Source organism: Lissotriton helveticus, chromosome 7 (genome assembly GCF_964261635.1).
Source record: "Lissotriton helveticus chromosome 7, aLisHel1.1, whole genome shotgun sequence".
Classification (NCBI taxonomy): Eukaryota; Metazoa; Chordata; class Amphibia; order Caudata; family Salamandridae; genus Lissotriton; species Lissotriton helveticus.
In genome coordinates, this window is record NC_136068.1 from 291,284,424 (window position 1) to 291,311,770 (window position 27,347).

Consider the following 27,347-nt stretch of genomic DNA (forward strand, 5'->3'; position numbering starts at 1 on the left):
TAGTGGTCCCGTCACTGATGCTCAATGTGGTTGCTGTTATGTTAATACAATTTTGATGGTACACAATCCTCAGACATAAATATTTAGATACCCAATTTGAACCTTTACCTCTTCCGCCCTTTGGGGGCATGCTATGTTTTGGTAATAATACCACTAATGATTCTTCAGTTCAAGTGGATATATCTTTGATTGTCCACTTATTTGGGACTTTGAGCTTTTTACAACTTTGTTTCCCCCAGTCCAGTATTAGTCTGTGTGGGGTCCTCCTTTTCTTTTACATATAAAATATGCAGCACACATGTCAAAAAAGACCAGGCAATCTTTGCCTGACCAACGTTTGATGTGTGATGTATATGTCACCCTCACGTCACATGCTTTTGAAGAGAATCCCCGTAACTCACACTACATGCACAGTCTCATATCAATCCAGGAAATCAATGAAGCTGAACCACATTTAAAACCCATAAGTCTGATGTTTCTCTAACGCTGAACTTTTTTGGAATTTTTTTAGATTCTAAAGAGAATGATTCTCTTTCAGAGTGTGGCTGTAGGGTTCACCACCCCCAACCGATCCCAGGTGGCAAGTGGCTACCGTCGCCAAAGTTAGTATTAAAAACTTCCTCCTTTCTATTGAAACTAGCATGTCTCTCCTTACTCAAGGGACATTCTAGAGACAGTTACTGCTCAACCCACACTTACTATTTTCACCCCGTAAATGTAACAGTACACAAACGCAGTCGGCCAAACCACTGAGATCTTTACGTGGTTAATCAATGTCGAAGAACAGAGATAGCGTATATCATCATGATGCATAGGCCCAATTGTGACGCATGATTGACAATCGCAATGGGCACTTAAATGAATTGTAAACACTTATCCAACCGGATGCACATCTACAACACTGTTTTAATATAAACAAAGTTGTTTACTTTTACTCTTTTCATGTGGGTATGTCGTGTCTGTCTCACATGTGTGCAAACGGTGACAATTTATATGGACAATGGCTAAATAACAACGCACCCTATGTCCTTACAAATACAACTGTGAGTATATCATTTAGAGTCATTAAGATAATAACTGCATAAAAGACAGAGAGATAATACGGACCAGCAGGAACCTTGTCCTCCGGCCCAAGTCTATTAGCAATCTTACTACTGCCTATGAATATCTTTGTCAACAAGACGATTATACCTATTTCTCTCCACGGAACTAAAAGAGACACAGTGATTTTTCATTGGATTGAAAGTACAATCCTCAGAATAGCTGTATGCCTTAGAGTGCATGCAGGCTTGGAGCGTTCCTGACAAAAGCCATTTGACCCTGTTGTGCACATCACAATACAGGCTGAAATATGTAGACCCTTCACAGGATAAAAAGGATCACATTTATATCCTTCACATAACCGTCACCTCTATTAACATTGCCCAATACTCTTAGCAATAAAAATTCAGTCAAAAAGACCGAGAGAATTTAAGCCAATTTTAAAACACACCGCTCTTGAGCTCTTTTCACTCACCACTGCCACTTCACCCTAAAAGTATTCTTTTTAAAAAGCCGCTCCACTGTAATCAAGCGTTGTTGCACACCCTGGAAACCTTTGGTGACCAGGGTGAGAGCCCTATGATAAAGCATCTCACCTACTAGGTTGGTGAGTGAGGGTTGTTTTACAAAACCTTAGGTTTTCTTAGGCAGTACACACTCCTGGTACATCCATCTAAAGTTTAGGGACAGATGTGTAACTTAGTACTAGCCCATTCTCTGTGTTTTTGATACTTTTACTTGGGAAGAGGTGCGGGCCAGTCTCCTGACTTCTCACTCTCATATTGTTGTTCAAACAAATCCAATGCCAGAAAGGAGGCACCACAGACACTCCAAGGCCAACAGGCCAATCCCCAGAAGGGAAACAGCGGCTGACGCAACTACACCAGCAAAGCAACAGACAAGAGGAGAATCATAACAGCCCCAGCCCCTCACAGGGCACAAAAAGCCTGCACGGGCACCCACAGGACCAGAAGGTCACTATGCCCAGTGCCGCCAAGCCTCCCCAGAGATATGGCAGCAGAACCGACAGAGAGCAGGCCAAAACAGACAACAGAATAAACGCCCAACATTGCCGAAAAGCCACACACCTAAAAGAGAGATGAGGTACAGCAGGGTAGACCCAAAATCCCCCTCCGAAGCAGGAAACCAGAGCAACAGGGCCGACAACAGGACAAAGTCCACCACCAACTGGGAGGTCCACAACAGACCTAGTCAAACAAGGAGAGGGCGGGGCGTGTCCAAGATGGCACTGAGCAATAAATCGACTGCAGAGCTCCGCCGCACTGGATTTTTAAAACAGCGGTTCCTGAGGGGGTGGTGACCCCAAACTTACGCACTGGTAGCGGAAGACTTGCTGACCCCGCCGGTGGTGCCTGAAACTGATTGCAGTGTCCACAGTGGTGGATCCGGGCACCTACAACCAGAGGGCGTGAGGCTGGAAGTTCCAGAAAATGGCATCACGGTGAGTCTGACTAAGCCGGGTACCACTGGGGCACACCTCACCGGGTCGGATGCTCAGAGGGAGTGCTGCGACACCGCAGGAGGAATGCTGTGCCACCAGGAAGCTTATCAGGGCTCTAGCAGTGCCCACAGAGGCTGGGCCGAGCACGCCGGACCCTGGGGAAAGTGAGGACGCAAAGCAGTTGCGGAGGACGCCCCCGCCGGCAGGTGCCAAGAGAGAAAGGAAACACTGTCCACGCAGAGCCACGTGGGGTCATCTATTGCACTGAGCACGCGGCGCCCAGTAGCTGTTGAAGAGGTGAGATGGGCTTATGGCAAGGCCGGAGGATTGGACAGTGCCTGCAAGGAGATAGTGTGGCGCCCCCTCTCCCATCGCGCAGTGCACCCTCTTCCCAAATGAACTGAACTGTGTTTTGCAGGAGCCCCGAGACTGTGCACTGTCTTCCACCCTAGGGGCCTCTAACACGGGCCGGCGGCTGGGGATGGAGTGCGATTAGATAGGTCTCCAGTGGCTACAGGACAATGTTAAGCCACAGCCACAATTTGGGCTTCACATTCACAGTGATGATACCTTCCAGAAGACACCTTGGCGGATTCTGGTTCACTGCAGAGCTTGCTGGCCCACGCCACAGGGGCCTTTGTGTTGACAGGAGCCTAGCAACTTGGTACTGGGCTGGAGGGCCGCTAGACGTGGAAGGCCCACAAACGGCCGTGAGTCAGTTTATACTGCATGCAGAAGGGGCCGCCACTTTTCAGTCGTAAAGGACCTCAGGCTCACCATGTTCTGCCTGGAGGGCCCTGCATTCAGCCATAACCCCGGGGAGCACGAGACCTGGTCAGGAACTGACGGGACACAACAATGACCACGCCTGGTCCAAGAAAGAAACAGCCACCATCAAGGATCTTCCCGTCAGGGGCTCGTCCTAGAAAACAGGAATGATCCCAACCTGCCACAGCACGGCGGTAACAGGCGCCCCAGCAGCACACAACATGGATGAGGAAGCCCCCATTAAGCACAGCTTCATGGAGACTCTCTTTGACACTCTAAGAGACGATATTGCAGCCCTCCACACAGAGGTCACTGCGGAGGTCAAGGAACTACGTCACAATATGGGGGTACACTGTGGAGTCAACTGAGGATGCAAGGGAAAAGGAGCTGGAAGCACACCGCCGTGAGCTCCTGGAAATCAGGGATCGCAACGCAGATCTAAACTTCCATCTAGTAGACCTAGTAAACAGATCCCGCAGATCAAATATTCACATTAAAGGAGTGCCATTACAGGTGGATGCAGGGCGCCTGGAGGGCTTCGTGATGCACCTCTTTTGCCATATAGTGTTGGATCTGGAATGGAAGGAACTTTTACTGGATCATACCAACTGGGCAGGACGTCCCTCGACGACTCCAGGAACACCCCTGGATTTTTTAACGTGCCTTCACAACTACAAACACAAGGAGATGATTATGGCAGCAGTGCAGGATCAGTCCCATGTCCTCATTGAAGGCAATAAAGTCAGACTTTATCAAGATTTATCAAATATCACACTTCAGAGACAACGAGAAATGAAGCCAGTGAGCGAATTCCTGAGGGAAAAAGGTGTGCGATATAAGTGGGGCCATCCATTACGCCTAATTTGTGCGGGGCAAGGCGAGAAGAGAGCAGTGCACACACCCATGGAAGCAGCTGACATTCTGAATATGGAGATCAACAGGAAAGCCTTGTCCTCGCTTTCCATGGCTCAGCTGCTCTCTAACCTCCGAAGCAGGGGTGCCGCATAAAAAAACACACACAACAATAACCAAGCAGGCCAACAAAAAATCAAGAGGATCAAGGAACGCTCAGCCCTCCTGCAGCAAATAGCCAAGAGGCAGCAATCCCCAGACAGAGAAAGTGATTGATGGCACTGTGAGCTGTCTTCAAAGCTGCCAGCAAAGGGCTAGTTCCCCCCAAGGACTTCACACAGATTTCTATCATGGCTACCGGTAGCGGAGGGAGTAGTGGACTTACTACTCTGAGAATGCTGCTGCAGATGACGACAGACATGGACCCTCCATACAGATCTGAAAGTCATGTACCCGTTGGTGCAGTTGTTTTCTTATTTGTTAATGTTGATATGTTTTATACATGCCCCAATGCACAGCATACTATCGAAATGCCACTCTTCACCTTTGGGTATAGGCAGGCGGTTGTGGGTTGTAGGGCGGGTGGACAAGATCAGCGGTGCCACATTCACAAAGACGTGATATGCATCGTTAGCCTTAACAATAGAGGTCTCATCACACCGACTAATAGAATAACAGTACTACGTCAGTTGAAGGTGTTTCAGTGTGACATGTGTCTGTTACAGGAAACCCATCTCCTGAAAAAGGACTGGCCTAGAATGTGCTCTCAATGGTTTGACCGGCAGTACTGGTCCTCCGGTCCAGGGAAGAAGGAGGAGTAGCAATCCTGGTAGCCACACACTTTCAAGGGAAGATTATCTCGGTGCAATCTGACATCCTGGGACGTCTACTGTCCTTAAGAGTCTCCAGCAGCCATTCACAATAGCTTCCATATATGCACCCAATGATCAACAAGAGCCATTCCTACTTCGAGCGCTAGGTAAAGTGCTAGCCTCTCTAGACACGCATCTAGTAATTGGGGGCGACTTTAATTTTAGTAATGGATGCTGCATTAGATAGAAATCCCCCATGTCTGGGGAACACATGGATGTTTACGCAATGGTTATCGGAGGCTGGCTTGATCGACATTTGGTGGAAACTGCACCTGACATCACGCTCCTACTCCGTCTTCTCCACAGCACATCAATCTAATGCCACGCTTGACTTTTTCCTCATCTCAGCATCACTGCCCCCAGGAGTACCTCAGGCCACAATTGATGTGGCATCCTTGTCAGACCACGATCCCATCCAGATAGACTTACGCCTACCGTCTTCACGTCGGACTGGTGGGTCTTGGCGCCTAAACCCCAAAATGCTAACCTATGACGCCACAAATAAAGAAGTGGGGGAAGCCATTGGGGATTATTTCGATATTAATTATAAGCTGCATATATCAATAGCAACACTCTGGGAGGCCCTAAAGGCCTTCATTAGAGGCATGTATATAGTGATCGCTTCCCAACTTAATAAGGAATGCGCTCTGAAGTGTACCCAATTGGAAGGCATGGTTAAAGAGCTAGAAGAGGCCCATTGGTGCACAGGCTCCCACAAAGCACAGCGACAAATGACCATAGCGCACAAACAGCTTAGGGCATTGGACATGGGTGCTGCAGAATATGCATTATTGAGAATGCAACAGAAGTACTACACATGGGGCAAAAAGGCAGGGAAACTACTGGCACACAGATTGCGCACCCTGGTAAACACCAGGTGCATGCAAAGCCTCAAAGACGGCAACGATGAGAACGTCACAGGGAACGAGGACATATCGGTGGAGTTTGGGCGCTTTTATGCGGACCTCTTTAGCGCTGAGAGGAAATCATTAGAGAAATGCACCCCGTACGTCGCGCAGGCCCCAATAACAAGGTTGCAGACCACTAGTGTCCCCTTCTGAAGAAGGAAATATCGGAGCGGGAGGTGGGGGAAGCAATCGGAAGACTTCAACCTGATACGGCGCCAGGACAGGACGGGTTCACTTCAGCCTTTTACAAGCAATTTGCCTCCTTATTGTTTCCAATACTAACCCGATTATATAACTCTTTCAGTGAGACTGGGGAACTACCCGAAACTATGAGCATGGTGACAATAACGGTGCTGCCCAAACCAGGGTAAATATCCCCAGCGCTGAGCATCCTACCATCCTATTTCCTTGCTGAATTTGGATGCAAAGATTTTCTCAGGGATACTGGCAGTTAGTCTGGGTGGATACATGCCGGGGCTGATTTGGCCAAACCAGTCTGGCTTCACACCAAGTCACACCTGCGATGACAACTCCAAAAGGCTTTTCCATCTTCTTGATGTGGCGCTCTCACAGACCAACCCTATTCCTCTCAATAGACAGGGAGAAGGCATTTGACTGCATCCATTGGCCATTCCTGAGAGCGGTACTGGAGTCGGTGGGTATCGGACCTCGACTGGATCTGGGCAAGGTATGTGCGACCTACAGCACAAGTCAGGGTGAACAACACAGTCCCCAACCTTTGCTATCTCCAGAGGGACTCGTCAGGGATGCCCTCTGTCATTGCTGCTGTTTGCGCTCTATAAGGAGCCTCTGGCAGGGTCCATCCGTCACCACCCACAGATAGAGGGAGTTTGGATGGGAGGCCAATCACACAACATAGCCTTATATGCCAGCAATGTGCTGCTGACTGTTACGAACCCACGCCACTCACTGCCCCCTCTCCTGGTGTTGTGTATTCCTATAGGTTCTGAATCAATCCCCCTATTCCTGGCCCTATTCTGGTTAAACTAACTATCAAGTTAACTAACAGTCAGCCCATGAGGCAAGACAAGCCCCCATGATGCAGATACCGTTATCTGACGCAGTCACACTACGGCACAGGAACGTGTTATCTGATTAGGTCATAACGCTTGAGATCTAATTAGACAAGCGACATTCCTCCAGCCCCTGATAAGGCATACGACGTTCTCATAACAAATCAAACCTATGACAACCTGGAAAATCCGTGCGGCCATTGTTTTGATTTCACAGAGAACTTTAGTAAAAGAATGTGCTAACGAGCAAGTCGTATGACATCTTTATTGACGTATCTATGTCCATCCTTACGTCAATCTCGGCACCTTTAAGGTATAAATATTACCGATCTTGCCCTATGCAAACACACGCGTGGTGACGAGACGGAGCAGCCACACTTGCCGAAGCCCAGAGCAGAAGCAGACCCCGCTGGCAGCAGCCCCGCCTTCCTGACGCGCTGAGAGACGCGCTGCTATCTCAAGCCGAGAGACCCAGCACCGGCGCTTCCGAGCAGCCCTCGCAGGCGGCCTGGAATATCGAGACCAGAGAAAGAGATACCATTCCTCATTCATCCTAACTTCCAGGTACAGAACTGAATAACCCCTCACAGAGAATTCTTTAGTTATTCACTTGGCAAAAACAAACTTAACTTAAACTGTAACTTTCTATTCCCGCCCACGCATTAGACTTAGGTCAGGTACACGGGGTAGGCGTATTTAGAAACACCAGTTGAGTACGTTTAGTCAAATGTATATGTGTATGTAAATATATTTTAATCATTTTAAACATCATATGGCTCAGAAACCATATCAATGTTTTTACAGTATTATTTTATACTATTGCTTTTAATGTATGCACTTTACTTAACTATAAGTATTGCAATAATGTCGATCCATTTCTCATGTATGAGAAAAGAGACTGATCAATAAATAACACCTTTTTATTGAACACGCCCGTCTCTTCCTTTTCTCTACATTCTGATGAGACTAAGAATGCACGTACTGACTGAGTAAAATAATTGCCTTGTGCTCACACGACTCTCGAGATTGACTCTTGATTAGGGGAGAGCAAAGTTGTCATGTTCTATGGTTGTCAGAAACTAAATCCCTTCTTGTCTAATCAGGGAAGTTAATTCCTCCTTGAACATTCGAGAAAGTTTCTAGCGAACTCTGAGCTACGCTGGCAAACCCAAAACTTAAGTCTAGTATCGACAGTAGTAGACCTAGTTAACGTCTGGCCTAGGCCTTTACTGCTGTAGGTATTATTCCAATGCGCAGAGCCTATTGGGAAGATAGGAACTGCACTACATGGCGCCCAACGCGTTTGGAAAGGGCGATAAAACTAACGTAAGACATTTAGAGTAACTCAGTCGTGCTTTCTCACTCAGACCCCTTTTCCCATTATACTCCAAAGACGTCTGGAGTGGGTGAAAGGTTATATCCTCCAAAACCTCGCAGGAGGGAACTCCTATGTATGGTTCTTGGTATAGTCAACGTTGAAGGATAAACAGTTCCAAAATATTGTGCATCTAATCTCTGTTTCCATAAAGAAACCTGATCTGCAAACAAACAAAATAACCTCCAGGACAGTAAAATGTCAGACAATGAAGAACAAAGAGAGGCAGTCAGAGTAGCTGACGCTGCAGCACTAGATGCGGACGGGGATATAATACTCATCCCGGTCATTAAAAGGAAATCTATAACCTTAAAACTTATAGAAAATGGACTGACACCTAGAGGTGGCACAGTCATATTCGTAATTGAGGCACACGAATATCGGCAGACAGAGGTATATTATACATGGATACATTTTCCAGCAGCAAATGCTGTAACAAAGTACTTCCACTATTACAAAATTGAGGTACCACCTGACATTTACACTCCTTTCGAGGAGGTGGAAGTACCACTCAAATTTCAAGAGCATTTGCTCTTATTTGATGGCGCCCTAATACATAACAATCACATTACAAGGCTCGGTCCTTTAGGTAGACCAGGAGCAACGTGGCCGGTCCTAGCCGGATACACACCACATCCAGACATCGAAAGAATGCCTGCAGCAGAGCTGTTAATACAGCTAAAACAACTACTAAAAATTCATAGACAATTAGTTCAGTATGTAATGCGGACTTCAACAATTCAGCCAGCACTTAAACTTCCACAGCTGACCCCTCACCAGGGGAACACAAATAAAATTACACCACAGAACATCCAATCCTGCCTAGGTAAAGTTCCAGCTAAACGGGAACAAATACCATTCTGGTTGGCACAGAAAATTACCCAAATAGAGGCGGTGTTTCCTGACACCACCCCGTTAGAAAAACACAGGATTCTGACTATATGTCTCCCAATGGGAATCGCACCACACATTGAGGACTGTGACACTTGGGGTACAGTCTTTGCTTCCATCTACACAAAAACGCACGGTGTTCCATCAATTTCGGTAATACCAGATGTGCTAAAACAAATTCAAGACGAATACGGTCCAGAGCCTGCTTTAACTCTTGGTATGAAATTACTGAAAGACTTGAAGCAGGTCTCGGCTATATTACTAGCCAACATAAAAGGTGAAGCAGCAAACGTGGCGATCCGCCAGAGGTTAAAAGAGACAGATATAGCAGACCAACCAGCTGAAATAGCCAGAATCATAGAAAAATCCTATGAAGAACTAGGTAGAGATAGTTTAGGTGGAATACCAGTAAAACCGCAACTGACTGAAAGTCCAGAAAAAATATTTTTTAATAACAATTCACCAAAAAAGAACTGGGATGGAAACAAACAATCCAATCCAAAAGAAAAGAAATTCCAGTCCCGAGGAAGGTCTCCTAGGCGAAGAGAGAAATCTCCAAACCGAAGACAGAGGTCACCGCAGAGTGACCCCTCTGGGAATAGATATAACCTTAGAAATAGGGATAATATTAAAAAACCTGATAGATATCAAGACATTGATACACGTCCCTCTCAATCTTTTCAGACTTCCTCGCAGAAATCGGAAAGAAGAGGACGATCAGAACAAAGAGAAGAGCACGCCAAGTCCAAAGACAAGGAACCTGCTCAACTAAAAAAGAAATTACAATTTCCAAAAAAGAAGGTAGCCAGTATCAAGGTAGTTAACAATGTCGAGAATACTGAGGACACAACTGAAAAACGGAGAGTGGGCTCAGACAATGCTAGACAGCGCAGCAGAGGTGAGCATAGCTCGCAAAGTCCTTATGAATCATCTGGAGACAGTGGACACGAATGAATATCTTCAAGTGGAAACTGCAGACACCAGAGTTAGCAAACCCCACAAGATATACGAGATAACATTACGTATAGAGGGAGATAAGACTAGGAAAATAAGGGGACTATTTTGGGATAATCTCTCCAAGGGCTATGATATCCTTCTAGCTGAAAAAGACTGGCCACCAGAGTTTGTCAGGGAGTGCCCTCATGGCGAAGAAGTAATTATGCCTGCCTTCTCGAATCAAATCCCGATTCATAAAAAATATACACTTGCTAGAAAGTGGGCAGTGGCCTTAGCACCTGCTTTATATAAAAATCATGTAGGATGGGATGAGGATTCTCCTCCTCACAAAATCCAGTTAAAATCACAACCAACTGCACAAAGGCAGTACCCAATTAAGCAAGAAGCTAAAAAACAGGTAAATGAAATACTAGATCAGCTAGAATACCAGGGGGTGATTGAAACTTGCACCTCACAAATGAACAATCCTTTGTTTCCGGTCTCCAAACCAGACAATTCATATCGTCTAGTTTTGGATTACCGACACCTTAACATATGTTGCAAAACTTTTGCAGTGCAAAACTCACACAGTGCTGCACTAATGAATAACATAGTGCACAAAAAATACAAAACAACCTTGGACATCTCCAATGGATTCTTTTGTCAAAATATAGCACCAGAGAGCAGATATTTAACTGCATTCTCTGTAAATGGCACTCAAAAACAATTCTGTCGGTTAGCCCAGGGGTACAAGAACAGCCCGGGGGTATTCTCAGCGAGAGTAACAGAATTACTACAACTATATGATGATGAAGCATTATCTTATGTCGATGACATTTACTTAACAGATGATGACTTGGAGACTCACTTGAAGAGAGTGAACAACATAATACTTGGGTTCGCTGCAGAGGGTTACAAATTCAACTTTAAAAAGTCCAGAATTGCCCATCTGAAAGTCCTGTACGTAGGATATGAATTATCAAGTATAGCCTGGCTAACAATTTTCTAAAAACTAGAAGAAATGGAAAATCTAGAATATGAAAAAACATATCCTCTGCCATCCGACATTCTGCCTCTACGACATTACGCCTGTGTAATCTATACAGACGGACATGCTCAACCCTCCGTTTGGGGAGAACAAGCATACAACCCCACATGTGAGATTACAAAAGAAGTGTGGCGCGGAGGTAAACTAAGACCTCTATTAACAAAATCACACTCGGTAGAAACTAATTCAGAAAAACAAACTGAAATAATAGCATTGAAAATGGCGCTAGATAATGCGGATCGCGAATTCCCGACACTTATAGTGTCAGATTCGTATTACTGCGTCAAATCATACAACAAGGATTTGCAGACATGGATTCAAAACGGTTACAAAGATGACACAGATGCACCAATAAAGCAGAAACTGCTCTGAGAACAAATAGCTCTTTTACAAAAAGAACTACCAAAGACTCACGTGACACACTCACTGAGTCACCAGCGTGATGGCGTTCACGTTGCAGGGAATTCATTGGCTGAAACAGCCGCAGCGGCAGCCACTAACTCGGCTCCCGTAGTTCGAAAAAAGCGTACATTAAAATACATTGACGGTGAAACATTGCTGGCGGTGAAAACGTCATCAAAAGGCGACTGCTCAGCGTTACCGATCAACTATCCACTCAATTATACATACATAATCGATGCAAACTCCGTCCCTTTTGCTCGAATCCCTGGAGTGGGGGATAGAGTGATTCCAAATATGGACAGGAGAAGCTTGTTAATCGCAGACGCGCATATGGGCGAGGGTCTCAGACACCTCAAACTAAAAGATTCTCTGGAAGATTTACAATCACGGTACTGGTGGCCAGGCATGAGCCTGCATCACACCATGTTTGTAAAACGCTGCCCAAACTGCAATAGAGATCGCAGTGGGGAGAGAAAGAGTTTGATACCTCGTCGTATTACGGCAGATAATATGACCAGTATAAAGAATGGCTTGCGATTAACATATACAGGCTAGTTTCCACTTATAATGTAGATCCTCAGCACTCGGCTGACGTCCGGACTGTTATACAAGATTTGCGAGTCTAAATGGCATATACGCTAAGAGCATGCTACGTTCGACCATTGTTTTCACTCAGGCCCACAAGCCTGGGGGGAAACATGGCCAAATGAGCACAGCCCAGCGGGAATCTTCTCACTTCCTTCCTGAGGGTACGGGATGGTGTAAAGAAAAAACCAAGGCAGAAAGAATCTATAGCAGAAAGGATATTAGGTTCGGGAGGTGGGTGGGTCAAACATTTAATAAGTGTCCAACGTAGTCTAAATAACTTGCCAAGAAATTCTCTGAAGGGATTCAGTCCGTACGAATTATTATTTGGAACTAGGATGATGATCTCTGACCTTGATAGTCAGACTTCAGTGGTGAAAGAAAAAACCTTTGATATCAAAGACCGTTTGGCTATTTTGCAGGACTTAAACAAAACAAGAAAAGACCTGAGCAACATACAGTTGAAACAACAGCCAACAACCACTGAAGAACCACCACCTGTCCCAGCAAGACCTGTCTGGATTCCAAAAGTCGGGGATCTAGTCAGGGAGAAGATCGCGGTAAAGAAGGAATTTGGGCCTTCTTACAGAAAAGCAGTTCCTGTCTTGTCTGTCAACGGGACAAGATCAGTTGTACTACCGCCACTTGCTGGAAAAAAGGAGAACCTAGTTGTATCCATCGACCTGGTAAAACCACAACATGTGGCCGATAACAAACAGTAGGCCAAGTGGACTCCCAATAAGTAGCAGAACACCAAGGTTTGCTACCAGTACAGAGGTCCTAACGAAGAGGCTCATCACATTCGAAACGCCTACAGAAGAACAGCAAGGACTATGCAACAATGCAATAGAACTCAGACCTCTGAAAACCCAAATAAAAACATTTAGCAGAGACACACCAATCTACAATGAAGTACCAAGTGAAAATGCAAGAAACAAAAATCCTGAACCAATTGGAACAATTGACAGAACTGCATCCGGTTACTTCATAAACTTCGATGATTCCTCTGAAGGCTTCAGTGAATCAAAGACACAGCCATCATCAAAAACCTTTAAAGATAAAGCTAAAGAACTTTCGAACCAACTGGAAAAAACATATCTGATTTCTCCATGGATTGAATTTTGGGTGGGTTTTGGTGCATTTATCCTCATACTTTGGCTCATCATGGTATTAACTTTGGGACGCTTCGTTGAGGGAAAATATGCTAAAATGGACGCAGCAAGTCAGAACATCAACTTGATCCTCAAACCACACACATCTTCACACGTCGAGAAAAGAGAACTTTCTTCAGAACTTTCTTCAGCCAACTTCACAGCCAATCCAATACCTGGTGGGGTAGCCTGGGACAACACTGACTATGAAATTTATGGTCCGGTCGAGATCCTAAAATATCCACACCAAATCAAGATCTCCTTGAGTGACTTTGCAAAACCAAACTCATTTGCTGATGATTGGGACTTCGAAAGCATTAATAACATGATGTCTGACTTAGTAATGTCTGCTAAATTTACAAAACATGATTATTTGCAAGGTTCTACAAATTATGATTGTATGTATTGCTATAACCATTATGGTAACCATTTTTTACATAAATCTGCACAACCTAGAAATGTTTTAAATTACAATCAATGGAAACATTGTGCTACACCTCCAAAAGGGAGCTCTAGAACCGCATATAACAAATATTCATATTTTTCAGGTTTTAGCACAAGTAATGCTGAAACATTTTATTTTAAATTGTCAAACAAGACAGGGATGAAAACCATGATAACCAACGCAAAATTGATTTATACAGACTCATTCTTTGAACAAATGAATACTTTTGGATTTGATTATTGGGACAAAAATGTTGATTTGAAAAGTGTTTGGGGTACTAAAGAATGGCAAGTACAAGGGTATAGAAGCTTTGTTTAGAGCCTGCATGATCCCAGAACAAATGATATTTTTAAATGACACTGTTCAACAAACCACCTGTCTTGGCTTAGCCAAAATCAAAGATTTAAATAAACCGTCTATTCCAAAGCCAACAATGTTTAGCAATAGCTCTGATACAGATGAAGAGATAGACGTAAACCATATATTTAACCAAAACAGAACACATCCTGATTGGAAACAGTGGTTGATCTGGCCAAGAGATACTAATAACTGTCATGACAGATTCCTGAACAAAACCCAGAGGTTCAAAATGACCAGGCCAGACCCTAGATATCCCCAAAGACATCACCCAGGGATAATAACAACCTACAGTGTGGGCAAATTATGCCTTCAATGGCTTCAAACTTCCACACTGCCTGAAATTAAGCAACACCTAACTTTACTTACGGATGGTGCTGACTTGCGTGATTTCATTCTGGGACCACGCAAACAGCGTCAAAAGCGTTTCATAGCAGCCTCTGTATATGCAGCATACAATGAGGCCTGGAAGGTTACTCAAATTGAAACAGCAGAGAGAATACGGGAAATTGACCGTATTAATTTGGAAAAATCACTTTCTGTAGTGGACAATGGGTTAATGACTCTGTCCTCCAGAATTTTTTCTTTGGACAGCATTGTGTCTTCAGCAATCGATATATTATCGCAAGACTTACTATTATTACAACATGGTCAGTCACAATTGCGTTCTATTGTACAGCTTGGCTGGACGTTACAAAATCTACGTTCAGGCTATGTGCCTTGGCGTTTAATCAACACAACGTCACTATTCCAAATCTTTAACCTTACTGATAGACAAATCGGTATGGCGCAAAAGGGTGCTGATTATACAATCTTGAGCATTGAAAAACTAGAAAGATTACCAATGACAATGTCAGAACGACCTGTCAGTGAATGGATAATACACGGAATCATAAATATGCCAATCTCAACCTTCAGGTTTCAATACTGCCAAAAATATATACAGGCTGGCATGTACGAGAAATTGGGAAAGGGGTACCTTAAAACAACTTGGAACCTGCCCTATTCACATGCATGTGTCAGTAATAAAGGACAGAAAGTGTTTCTTAGTGGCGACAATTGTGCTATGTCACTAAGCGGCACGCTTCTGTGTAACGGTATTAGTTTGCACGGAGCCTGTGAAGGGAATTCATACAACCTTTCATGTCACCAGCAAGGCGCACCTGCAACTGAAATAGAACCATTCTTTCAAAGACTCTATAATGGGAGTTACATTCTTATTGTAGACCGCAGATGTTGTAGTCTTATGCCCGGGACTCCTTATCTAGTCACTACGACTGCGAAGGTCAAGTGCTGTGGACGTTCTTTGTTCCCCAGCTCCTTTCCAGACAGGGAGGCAATGGCATGGCCCAATTTGAAAATTACTTCTATTCGAATAGATACTTTAAGCAGAATGAAAACAGTGCTTCTTCAGACGCCTTCAAGGCTCACGTCATCAAAAGAAACGTATGATCTACAAGTCGCAAGGACGACTGCAGAGATACATACATTATTATCAACTAATTCCCCCGTACATTTCGCGGAAATCCTGAGCGAAATCTTAAATATTTCTGATACCAATGGGATCTCAGGGGTATTTAAGACAGTATTTTCGATGGCATTAACACCATTCAAAGCCATACTGGGTATTTTTCCAGATTTCGTCCATTCGATTTTTGGCGGACTTCCCCTGATCCTGGGACTAATTGCAGGAATCCTATTCTTAGTCCTTATTTTTCGTTATGGCAACCCATGTCACAGATCAAACTCTCGCGACAATGGAAGATACAATCCTAGCCATTGGATACCGGGACCGGATATCAAAAATGCTGGGACTCTCCCGGCTTAGAGACCTGAACATGACTTGGTTTCTATCATTTCGACCAATGTGGCAAAGGTGTGTTTTACCTGTACTAAGGTGTCTGCTATGCGGAGAAGAATGCGTGTTAGACACCTGTCTGACGCTACAATCAGATGCGCCGGTGGATGCAGATACACTGTTGGTTCCTACCAAGGTTCACGCTTTGTGCTGCCCTCAAAGGCTGCCAATCCTGATGACGGCATTCGTGGAATCTTCACCACTACGATTGAAGAGTAGTGAAGTTCAAGATGAAAGCAGCATCGAACAGGTACGACCTTCTGTCAGTGATGCAAATCAAAATGTCAATGGAGACAATCATGCGCACGAATGCATGGTTACACCTATTTCCGGCTTAGTGGAACTTTCCCATGAAGCTGTTGACAGTTTTTTCGAAAGCCTTAATGATATGATGTTCTCTCCAGAACAGAAATAGAGACTTTTGAGCAAGCTCGCACACGGCGTTCCCTGAATTCGGCCTTCAACTTTAAAAATAAAGTCACATGAACAATTTTTTCCACCAGTTCACGGACAACAATTTTTTAGCAGCCCCAAATAATTTTTTACAAAATTTTCGGGACACTTATCATCTGCTTAAAGTAAGAAACTATTCCTAGAGAACTAAGATTTCTATTTTTAGATACTTTATAATCTTTAGTTGCCCGCTGGTATGTTCATAGATGTTTTATTATGTGATGAAATGGTCTCGGACTTCCTTTCTGTATAGCCATATTAAGAGCCATTTCATGTGTATTTCTCAAATACCAAATTAGCAATAATGCATACAAATGCGTGTTTACTTTTGCATTTAATTCATAGCTTAAGTGCATACAATATATATGACTGCAATTTTTCAGTATATTTGAAAATTTCAAAATGCTTTTATGTATTTTGGGGTGGTAAGGTATACACTATTCTCTATAGTATGTTGTACTATGTTATACTATGCATAGGTTAGTAAATATGTCCATAGTTAGCGTGGAGTGGGTGTCGTGTATTCCTATAGGTTCTGAATCAATCCCCCTATTCCTGGCCCTATTCTGGTTAAACTAACTATCAAGTTAACTAACAGTCAGCCCATGAGGCAAGACAAGCCCCCATGATGCAGATACCGTTATCTGACGCAGTCACACTACGGCACAGGAACGTGTTATCTGATTAGGTCATAACGCTTGAGATCTAATTAGACAAGCGACATTCCTCCAGCCCCTGATAAGGCATACGACGTTCTCATAACAAATCAAACCTATGACAACCTGGAAAATCCGTGCGGCCATTGTTTTGATTTCACAGAGAACTTTAGTAAAAGAATGTGCTAACGAGCAAGTCGTATGACATCTTTATTGACGTGTCTATGTCCATCCTTACGTCAATCTCGGCACCTTTAAGGTATAAATATTACCGATCTTGCCCTATGCAAACACACGCGTGGTGACGAGACGGAGCAGCCACACATGCCGAAGCCCAGAGCAGAAGCAGACCCCGCTGGCAGCAGCCCCGCCTTCCTGACGCGCTGAGAGACGCGCTGCTATCTCAAGCCGAGTGACCCAGCACCGGCGCTTCCGAGCAGCCCTCGCAGGCGGCCTGGAATATCGAGACCAGAGAAAGAGATACCATTCCTCATTCATCCTAACTTCCAGGTACAGAACTGAATAACCCCTCACAGAGAATTCTTTAGTTATTCACTTGGCAAAAACAAACTTAACTTAAACTGTAACTTTCTATTCCCGCCCACGCATTAGACTTAGGTCAGGTACACGGGGTAGGCGTATTTAGAAACACCAGTTGAGTACGTTTAGTCAAATGTATATGTGTATGTAAATATATTTTAATCATTTTAAACATCATATGGCTCAGAAACCATATCAATGTTTTTACAGTATTATTTTATACTATTGCTTTTAATGTATGCACTTTACTTAACTATAAGTATTGCAATAATGTCGATCCATTTCTCATGTATGAGAAAAGAGACTGATCAATAAATAACACCTTTTTATTGAACACGCCCGTCTCTTCCTTTTCTCTACATTCTGATGAGACTAAGAATGCACGTACTGACTGAGTAAAATAATTGCCTTGTGCTCACACGACTCTCGAGATTGACTCTTGATTAGGGGAGAGCAAAGTTGTCATGTTCTATGGTTGTCAGAAACTAAATCCCTTCTTGTCTAATCAGGGAAGTTAATTCCTCCTTGAACATTCGAGAAAGTTTCTAGCGAACTCTGAGCTACGCTGGCAAACCCAAAACTTAAGTCTAGTATCGACAGTAGTAGACCTAGTTAACGTCTGGCCTAGGCCTTTACTGCTGTAGGTATTATTCCAATGCGCAGAGCCTATTGGGAAGATAGGAACTACACTACACTGGAAGAACTTGCGGCATTCAGGGAGGTCTTGAGCTTCAAGGTGAACACCTCTAAAACCCAGGCGCTCAGTATCTCTATCCCACAGGAAGAGCAACAACTCTTGAGATCTCAGTTCCCTTTTCATTGGGCACAGCAGGGAATCCCATATCTGGGTATTCAGATTTTCCCAACCATAGAGGAGACTGTGGCCCGCAATTACTCAGAAATCGCCAAGTCGGTGCAGTCACTTATCCAATCTTGGCATGGGGGTCCAATTTCCTGGATGGGCCGCATAGCTGTGGTCAAAATGACATTGCTGCCCACAATCCTTTACCTTATGCAAGTGATGCCACTGGCTCCACCCACCACTGGTTTAAAAATACTGCAGATGGCGCTTGAATCCTTCATATGGGCTGGTGGACGGGCTCAAATGACCAGAGAGCGGGCCTATCTACCAATGGCCAAAGGTGTCTTGGGTATTCCAAACATGACAAAATACTACTTACCTGCGCAATTGCACTACTTGGTTGAAAGGCAGTGCCCAATGACCGAGAAGCATTGGTGTTTTCTGGATCAGGCAGTGGCGGGTGCCTACATCTGGAAAATCCCTTGGCTCCCATGCAACACTGTCCACCAGGGGTCTACATTTCCCCAATAGTTAGAGCCACAATGGGGGTTTGGGATAGGGTGTTCTCCTCCAAGCAGCTTTACACGCAGATCTTCCTGCTCACACCAATTATAGAGAGCCCAGACTTCCCACAAGCCGCACAAGAGAAGACATTCATACGCTGGTAGAAGGCAAACTGTAAACGAATTGGGGACCTATTTGACGTGACAGGCTTGTTAGATTTTAAAGCGGTGCAGCAGGACTTTGGGCTCCTGGACTCCGAATATTGGCACTATTTAGAGATTAGGCACTGGGTGACAAGCCCCAAAATTAGGTCTCATGCTAGCAGGCGACTGACACTATTCGAACGTTGGCATCTATCTAGAAAAGACAACTCCTGCATACTATCCAATAAATACTCCTTCTTAAATAAACAGACTACCCCTTTGCAAACTCCGGCTAGAAGAAGGTGGGAGCTCGAATGTGAGAATTGTTTCACAGACAAAGAATGGACTGACATCTTACACCGTGCACGTCCTTCCGCCACTAATACCTCAGGCTTTGAGACGTTGTTAAATTTGGCACACTACTACACGCCATCCCATGTGGCTCAGTGGCAAGTGGGTTGCGGAACACATCTTGGAGACACTGTGCACAGTCAGGCAACTAGTTCATCTGTTTTCGCACTGTCCCAAGTTGCATAGGAGCGGGGAGGCAGTTCTCGCAGACATTGACTAGATGTTTGATACCGAAATACTGCGCTTCCCTAGCTACGTCCTTTTGGGACTATCCACTGCACTCCAATAAGGGAAAGGCCATCACTTTGGCGTTATGTACAGCAAAACAAGTTTTATTGTCAAAAAAGGGTACTGACATTGTCCCAAAACACACTGACTGGCTTCATAAGCTTTGGGATTTTTTAGGGATGGACAAGTTAACAGCAGTGGTCAATCACTCCTTGCCCAAGTTTGAAAACCAATGGCGATCCTGCACAAAACACCTCTCCGGAGTATACCAAGAGCTCACGTGCCCCTTATATTTGTGGGTACTACAGAGAACACCAACCACTACTACTGCGGACCTCAGTGCAGAAAAAGACAAATCCTATGGATGGGCATGTGATGGTTCTTTTATCTATCTATTTTTTCTCCTATTTCCTCCCTCCTCATTTTTCTGATCTTGCTACTTTGCCGGCCAGTGGATGTAGGCGAAAGATGTTGTATAGAAACTTAAAAAACATTACAATCCTAAAAAAGGAGAGGACCCACCAACTGGGCTAAGGCACACAACCAGAATACCAGCCAAGGGCAGGATGACAAAGACCAAACCAGGAAGGAAGGAAGCACTGACCAAAGACCCCACCAGCCTGAATGACCAGGAAATATTGAGCCAAGGCAACACCACTGCCACCGAAAACCCCAAAGGAGGACTAGGCCCACATGACAATAATATCCAACACCAACCACCGGTGCATACGCAGGATGACCACCAAAGCACCCAGACCAGGAGAAGGAACTGGAACCAGGTCACAGGGGCAGGCCAGCAGGGCAAGATCAGAGGCACACACAAAGGACATAGGGCACACCGATACATAACCCACGGAACCTCGCCCAACAAGGCCCCGCCAGGGCCCAGAGGAGGCAGGCCTGAGAAACACCAGAAACCCCATCTGTCTGAAGACCAACCAGGAGGAAGAATCAGCCAGAAACAGACACCCCACCCAGACAGGAACAAGCTGGAGGAGAGCCAGAAGCCTGAACTGAGCAAAGCACAACACCCCACCAGGAAAGAAGTCAACCGCAGGTCCCCGGCCAATAGAAGACACCCCCAAGAGGTGGACAGCACCAGACCCAGAACCAGACCAGGGCCCAGAAACCCGAGAGGACTATGAGAGGAGTAAGGCAAATGCCCAAGCCCAAGAGACCAGGGGAACCCAAAGCAAAACAGGCACACCAGGGAAAACCCCATCCAAAACAACACCAGAAACAGACAAGCACACCAGCCAGCAAAGACAAGTTGAACAACACAAACAAACACTAGCCACTGCACACCATAGACTCCATGACGAGGGCGAGGGCGAGGGCCACAGGACACTGCGACAACCAGTCCAAACCATGAAGGGAAAACCCCCAACGGAAAACCCAGCAGACCAACCAACAAGGAGGGGAAATAACAACACCCAGAAACCTCCCCAAGTGCGTTCAGACACCATCCGCAGAAGCGAAATGACAAAGACCCACACCAGCCCCAAAGCCACCAGAGGTGCAAATAACCAAGGGCTGCAGAGCCCGGGCCAAAAAACCCACCAGGAAAACAGGCATGACAGGTTAGACAAGCAAGGCGGCCCACAGGCCCTCAAGAAGCCAATCGATAGAACCACAGACCCGTAAGTAGAGACAGGAGCAGTAACCCCTACCGGCCATCAGAAAGCCACAAGACAGTAAGGCCAAGCAACAGCCCTCAACACCCAGGTCAGTGACTCGAGGAAGCACAGGTGGCCACTCCCCAAGCCAGCCACAGGACCATCATCAATCGCCCCAGGAAGACGGGAACGGAGGCAAAAGGCCCCGAGGCAGCCCAAACATTCAGAAGCAGAAACCCAACACCAAAAAGGCTGGCACATCCACCTCTGGGACAGGAGCAATGAGGCCACCAACATGGCGCAAGGACACCACCCCTGCAGCTGGGACACAAACCCATCCACAGAGGAACCAGCGACACAGCAGGCAGTGACAATGCCACAAAATATATAACAAGGGAAAGAAATCCCGGGCAGAAGCCACCAGTCCACCAGCAACCAGGCAGACCAGGGGTACCACCAGCGCAACTCCTGAGCCAGCAAGGAGGTTACACAGCATGTCCTTCAACCGAAACAGCCATCAGGAAAACGAACCAGAGTGGCGGGGCAGAAGACGCAATACCCTAGAAAGCAGGCAGGCAGGGACACCATGAAACATCAGATCATACAGAACCTGGTTCCCACAGCAGCAAACAGCTACACTAAAGGAAAAGAAAACTACTATGCAGTACTTACTTCCGGGGCCAGCAGACCTTGGCCCGCAAAGGCATGCCATCACCATGGTCCCACCAGCCGGGCCAGTTGCTCACTGAAACCCAGGGTGTCTGTACAGAAGATACCAGCTCACCGGCAACCAGGCATGCCAGGGGGCACCACCAGTACAGCCCCCAAGTCACCAAGCAGGCTCAACAGCGTGTCTTGCAGCCGGCCCAGCCATCAGGAACACGCGCCAGAGCTCCGAGGCAGAAGGCCTCTTCCCGACAACCGGGCAGGCCAGGGGCACCACCGCATGACACGAATTGTTAAGTAGCCTCCACAATGCGTCCCAGCCATCAGGAAATCACACCCTACAACCCAGAAGTGACCACGAGGTACAGCACATCAGCCACATAGGGCCAGCCAGCATCAATCGTACCTTTCAGCAAGCCCGGCAGGCTGGTAGAAACATCAGCAAAACTCATATCCAGGCAGACCAGATGCTTGAAGGAGACTACACAGAACGCCACTCTCACCAGCAGGAGCAGCACCCAGAACCTCTTCCCATTCCAGTCGGCAGACAAAGAAAAGAACAGGAAGAATGCTGGGTAAGGACTGTGTAGGAAGGTGGATATCTGACTATGGTTACCCCCAAACTTTTTGCCTGGTGTTTAGCTGGTTTTTGACATAGTTGGCCTGGGATCCTGCTATTCAGGGCCCCAGGCTAATTGCTCTCTCCTTAAAATGGACTCCATGTACCTTAGGTACATACCCAATTGGAACTGGTTCACCTTATTGGCCCCTGTAACAGTGTACCCAAGTATCCAGGCCATAGGTGCTTCCAAGGCCTACCAGGGGCTGCAGCATGTATTATGCCACCCCTGGCCTGGCCTCCACATTTGACACAACTGGCTGATCACTCAGCTGGGGTAAGTCGGTGTAACCACCCCTTACTTAGGTGTAGTATGCCTATACCTAACCTAAAATGGACACATATGCTCCTATCAGTCACTCCTATGGAAGGCCTCATCAATCCTGGAGGCAGAGTGCTTGGAAATATGTGAGATGGTGCTCTGGCATGAGCTGAGCCTGTCTGCAGCTTTCGGAACCATGTCCTTTAGCTGTTTCATGATACTGCCATACCATATACTCTTAAGTGCATTATGAACCTCGCGGTTAAATGCTATCTTGGGTTTGACTTTATCAAAACATGTCGAGTAAGGTGTCATACGAATTGGAATACTATCCCCTCGCCAGTTCTGGCGACGGGGGTAGTATTCCACCCTTCTAGAGGGACACGACATGTACCTAACCTGAACCCCGGTTAAAGTTAAACAGAGCCTCAGCATCACAAGATGGATGCTGCCACCGCAGACACAAGTCTGACCTCCTGCTGCTGGGAGTCCTTCCAGCGAGGGCAGCTTGGACAAAGGGTTTCCTGCCTTGGGAGGTGCTAGCACCACCCCAGACAGGATTTTGTGTATTGGGTAGGACAGGGCTGAATAGAATCAGACATGCCTGGGGCACACAAGGTGTCCCTATGCATAGGCCAGTTCAAACCGGTGCTGGGGCCTTCCAGCCCCAGTCCTGGCGCGAAACTGGACAAAGGAAAGGGGGTGTAACCACCCCCCTTCCTGGTCCCACCCAGAGGAGGGACCTAGTAGGTGATCCGGCCCCCTAGATTCGAATAAGAGTGGGAGCTGTGTCCTGAAACTTCAGATCATCCTGAATCAACTTGAAATACAGAAGAAGACTGGACTTTGACATTCTGCTGCTCAGAAGACGGAAGAGAATCTCCCTTGTGGCCAAGGAGTGACCACCCTGTGAACACAGGCACCAACCAGCAACTCGACATCTGCTTTGCCGCCGCCTCCCGCCGGAGCCCGAGCCCAAAGCCTGACAAGACCCAGATTCCCAGACTTCTCACAGCCTGATCCACAGTCCCTGCAAAGAAGGGACCCGTGGAGGCACTGAGAGACGTGGGACCGGACCTCTTGGAAGACCCCTGAAACGCTGACTGCGCAGCATCAGAGGTACCCTCGACGCTGTGCTTTGGGGTTTGAGAAGCCCCAACCTCGAGCAGCCCTTGCACCGAAGATCAGCCCCCCAGCATCTCCACGATCTGCGTGGGGCCCCTTTGCACTGTGCCACTCGACGCGCCATCCCGGTCACTTGCCACGTGGCTAGCGGCCATCTTGGCGAAGAAACCTTCAACTTACACTGCAGGTCTGGTTGCTCCAGACTTGCCCTCACTCTTGTAAAAAGGAGCACCTGCTCTGACCTTGCTGGTCCGAGTAACAAGCCTTTTTTGATTCCTGCGTGGCTTGCTTTAGCCAAGGCCTGTTTGCTTCAATCAAGTTGCCGTCACCGCCAACAGCGAGAAGCCTCCGTGGGACAGCTCGTGACCGACTCCTGGATGTCTTCGACCCCTCGTGTCCACGTGGCTGCAGAGAGAAGCTACACCTTGACGCCTGTTTGCACCCGACATCGCCTGGTTCCAATCTGGTTCCACGGTAGTCACTGGCTAGTGACTTTGAACATTGTCCCCTCTGCTTTCAGATCTTCACCTCTTCAGATCCACCCTTGGATCCACCGGAACTCTTCACATCGAGCCGCCTGCAGCATCTTCAGCTCCAAGCACCATCGACCAGCGTGACGAAACCCGACACTACTTCGACCCTATGCACCCGCTTCCTGTGGGTGAGGTAACTCAGCTCCGCCGGTGTTCCCACACTGGTACACACCTCTAGTGTCTGTGTCTAAAGTTTCATCCTTCTAGGTCACTCGGAAGGTTCCTTAATAACTAACTTTGTAACTTTTACGCACCATTGACATTGCATTGGTAAAGCGTGCACTTTCCGCACTGCACCCGAGTCCCGTGGGCCTTTCCCGACTTCTTCACTGTTAGTCCTGAACAGCTCCAGCGATTCCCCAGGCCCTAGGCCTCTTCACTTCCCCCATAGTGGTTCTTATACCACTATTTTAGTATATGGTTTAGGTGGCCCCTAGGGCTCATCTATATTGTTCAACTTTTGTGTATTTTAAACTGTGTTTTGTTTTAACGCATTTGCTTCTGTGCTCATAAAGAGTATCAGGGTAATTTGTAGTAATAAATCTATATATATTTTCAATATATATCTGTGTGGTGTCCTTTCATTTGGTATTCAAGGGATTGTGTATGGTAAAACTGCTTGCTTCACATGCCTTTACAGAGTTTAGCCTAAGACTGCTTAGTCCATGCTACCCCTAGGATAGCTTGTCTATAAGGTTGACTTTACAACCTGCACCATAAGGGTTGCTTGGCATGGTACAAGGTGATCACTAGAACTAGTGAGCATCATATACCAGGCCAACTTCTCACAGACTGGTTATGTATTTCCAGTGGAAGGGGGTGGGGATTGTGTACCAGCATTCCTCTCTTCTTTTTTCTGTCAGGGAGATGGTTGTCTCCACAAGTAATGAATGGGGCGAGGGCTGGAGGGACGTGGGGGTAATGCTGGCTATATGGCATTGATTGGCAGATTTCATGTTTTTCCCTTAATGATCGATGCTAGATTTATGGAACTCCCTGCATCAGGCAGCTTATCATGGGGTTTGTCCTTCTGTTGCAAATACTAGAGTTTTTGCAAATCAGCAACGTCAAGGCAGGAAAAAGCACAGCTCTAATCATTTAATAATGATAAGGTACAAAAAGGAGAGGAAACAGGTACAAAACCAAGATTGCTGTCTGCACGTTAGCAAGTATGCTTTTACTTTAGTGTATTTTACCACAGTGCATATTGATGTATGCATGTAGACAAATCCTGTTTAGGGCATTCTTATAGCTTAATATTCTTCATGGAAAAGGATCGAGCATACATCCTCTAAAAAATCTAAAATATGTACAAGCATACAACATTTCTTATGGAATTATAAAACGTGTACATAAAGATCTTGCACCCACGATGACCACCATTGTGAAGCTCTATTGAACCTGGTTCTAAGACCTGCAGCGAACACTAGCGATGACTGGCAACTCAAGACCTGCACCTCATGCTACAGCAGTAACAACCCACAGTGATCGTAAACATAAAGCTTCAGGAACCACCGTCCATGATGCCCAACCGGATCATCGCTCTAGAGTAATGAGGGTATGCGATACAAGACCTGTTCTTCGTACTACAGCAATGACCATCTTCAGCTTTCACCCGGCTCCTCATGACCTCCACGAACTGTATATTTTGCACCAAAGTTGGAGAAGGTAACTTTTTCAGCGGTACTGACCTGGTCCCGATATCTGGCTCGCACTCCATCGCAGTTGTCTTGAACTTGTGACTTTCCCCTTGATCTAGAAAACAACCAATTGGACGTGAGTGGCGCTTTGTGATTTTATGAAATATACTTACCTAAATCTTTGAAATTGCATATCTCCAGTTCTACTGATTGGAATTGTGTCATTTGTGTCTCAACATTTTTTTGAAATTTTAGGAGGATTTCTTGTGTGGTGTTTTCACGTTATTGCTGTTTATGTGCTGCATAAATACCTAACACAGTGTCTCTAAGTCATGTGTACTCCCAAACATCTTCCCTGAGGCCAGAATGTATGGTCTGTGGTGTGCCCAAGGGCCCAATTGATGTCATTGTGGTGGGAGAGGGGTTTTGAAGTGGGAGAGGGGGATATGACATTGGCTTAGACCGGGGAAGCAAAGCATGTACATGGTGTGGACAATGAGTCATGGAATTATTTTTTAACCAGTGGTCTTAAAACCTTGCTACACAGAGCCCCCTGATCACAATGTTTTGGAGTCAGACCCCTCAAACTTTCAAATGGGGCAGAGAGAGTTAGGTGCAAGGATTACTAAATCGTCTGCACATTGGGACTCTAAACTTCCTACGAAAAGTCTTATTCTAACGAATCCTGAACAAAATGTTCCTAGACAATATTACTAGATGATTTAATCAAAGATGCAACTATTGCTTATTCGTACAAGTACACGATTGAATCCTGAAATAGAAAAGGAAACATAAGCCAAATACATTCACAATGAAACAGTACACATTAGTTATGCCGAAAGCACATTTAATTGTCTTTATTGGCAGTTATTCATATTTAAATTCAGAGCATACAAATAAATATAAATTGAAGAGAGAGGGAGGTTACTACAAGGTAGTGTGAGAAGTGAAGGGATTGGTGCTCATCTGAACGAACAAAGGGTCAGAAAAAAATGAAAAAACAATATTTATACTGTATCATATCCTGCTAAGGCCCAAAGTCCTTAGTATTGAGCAGGCCTGCCCCTACTATCATTCAAAATAAGGCCATTATCATTGTTTTGTCATAGCACAGCGATACTTCATCTGTGATCACAGTCGAGGGGAGGGGGTACATAGAGTACAGGCCCAATAGGGGGTTTTGTCGATGTTTCGACCCAGACGCAGTAAGGGTAAGTAAACACC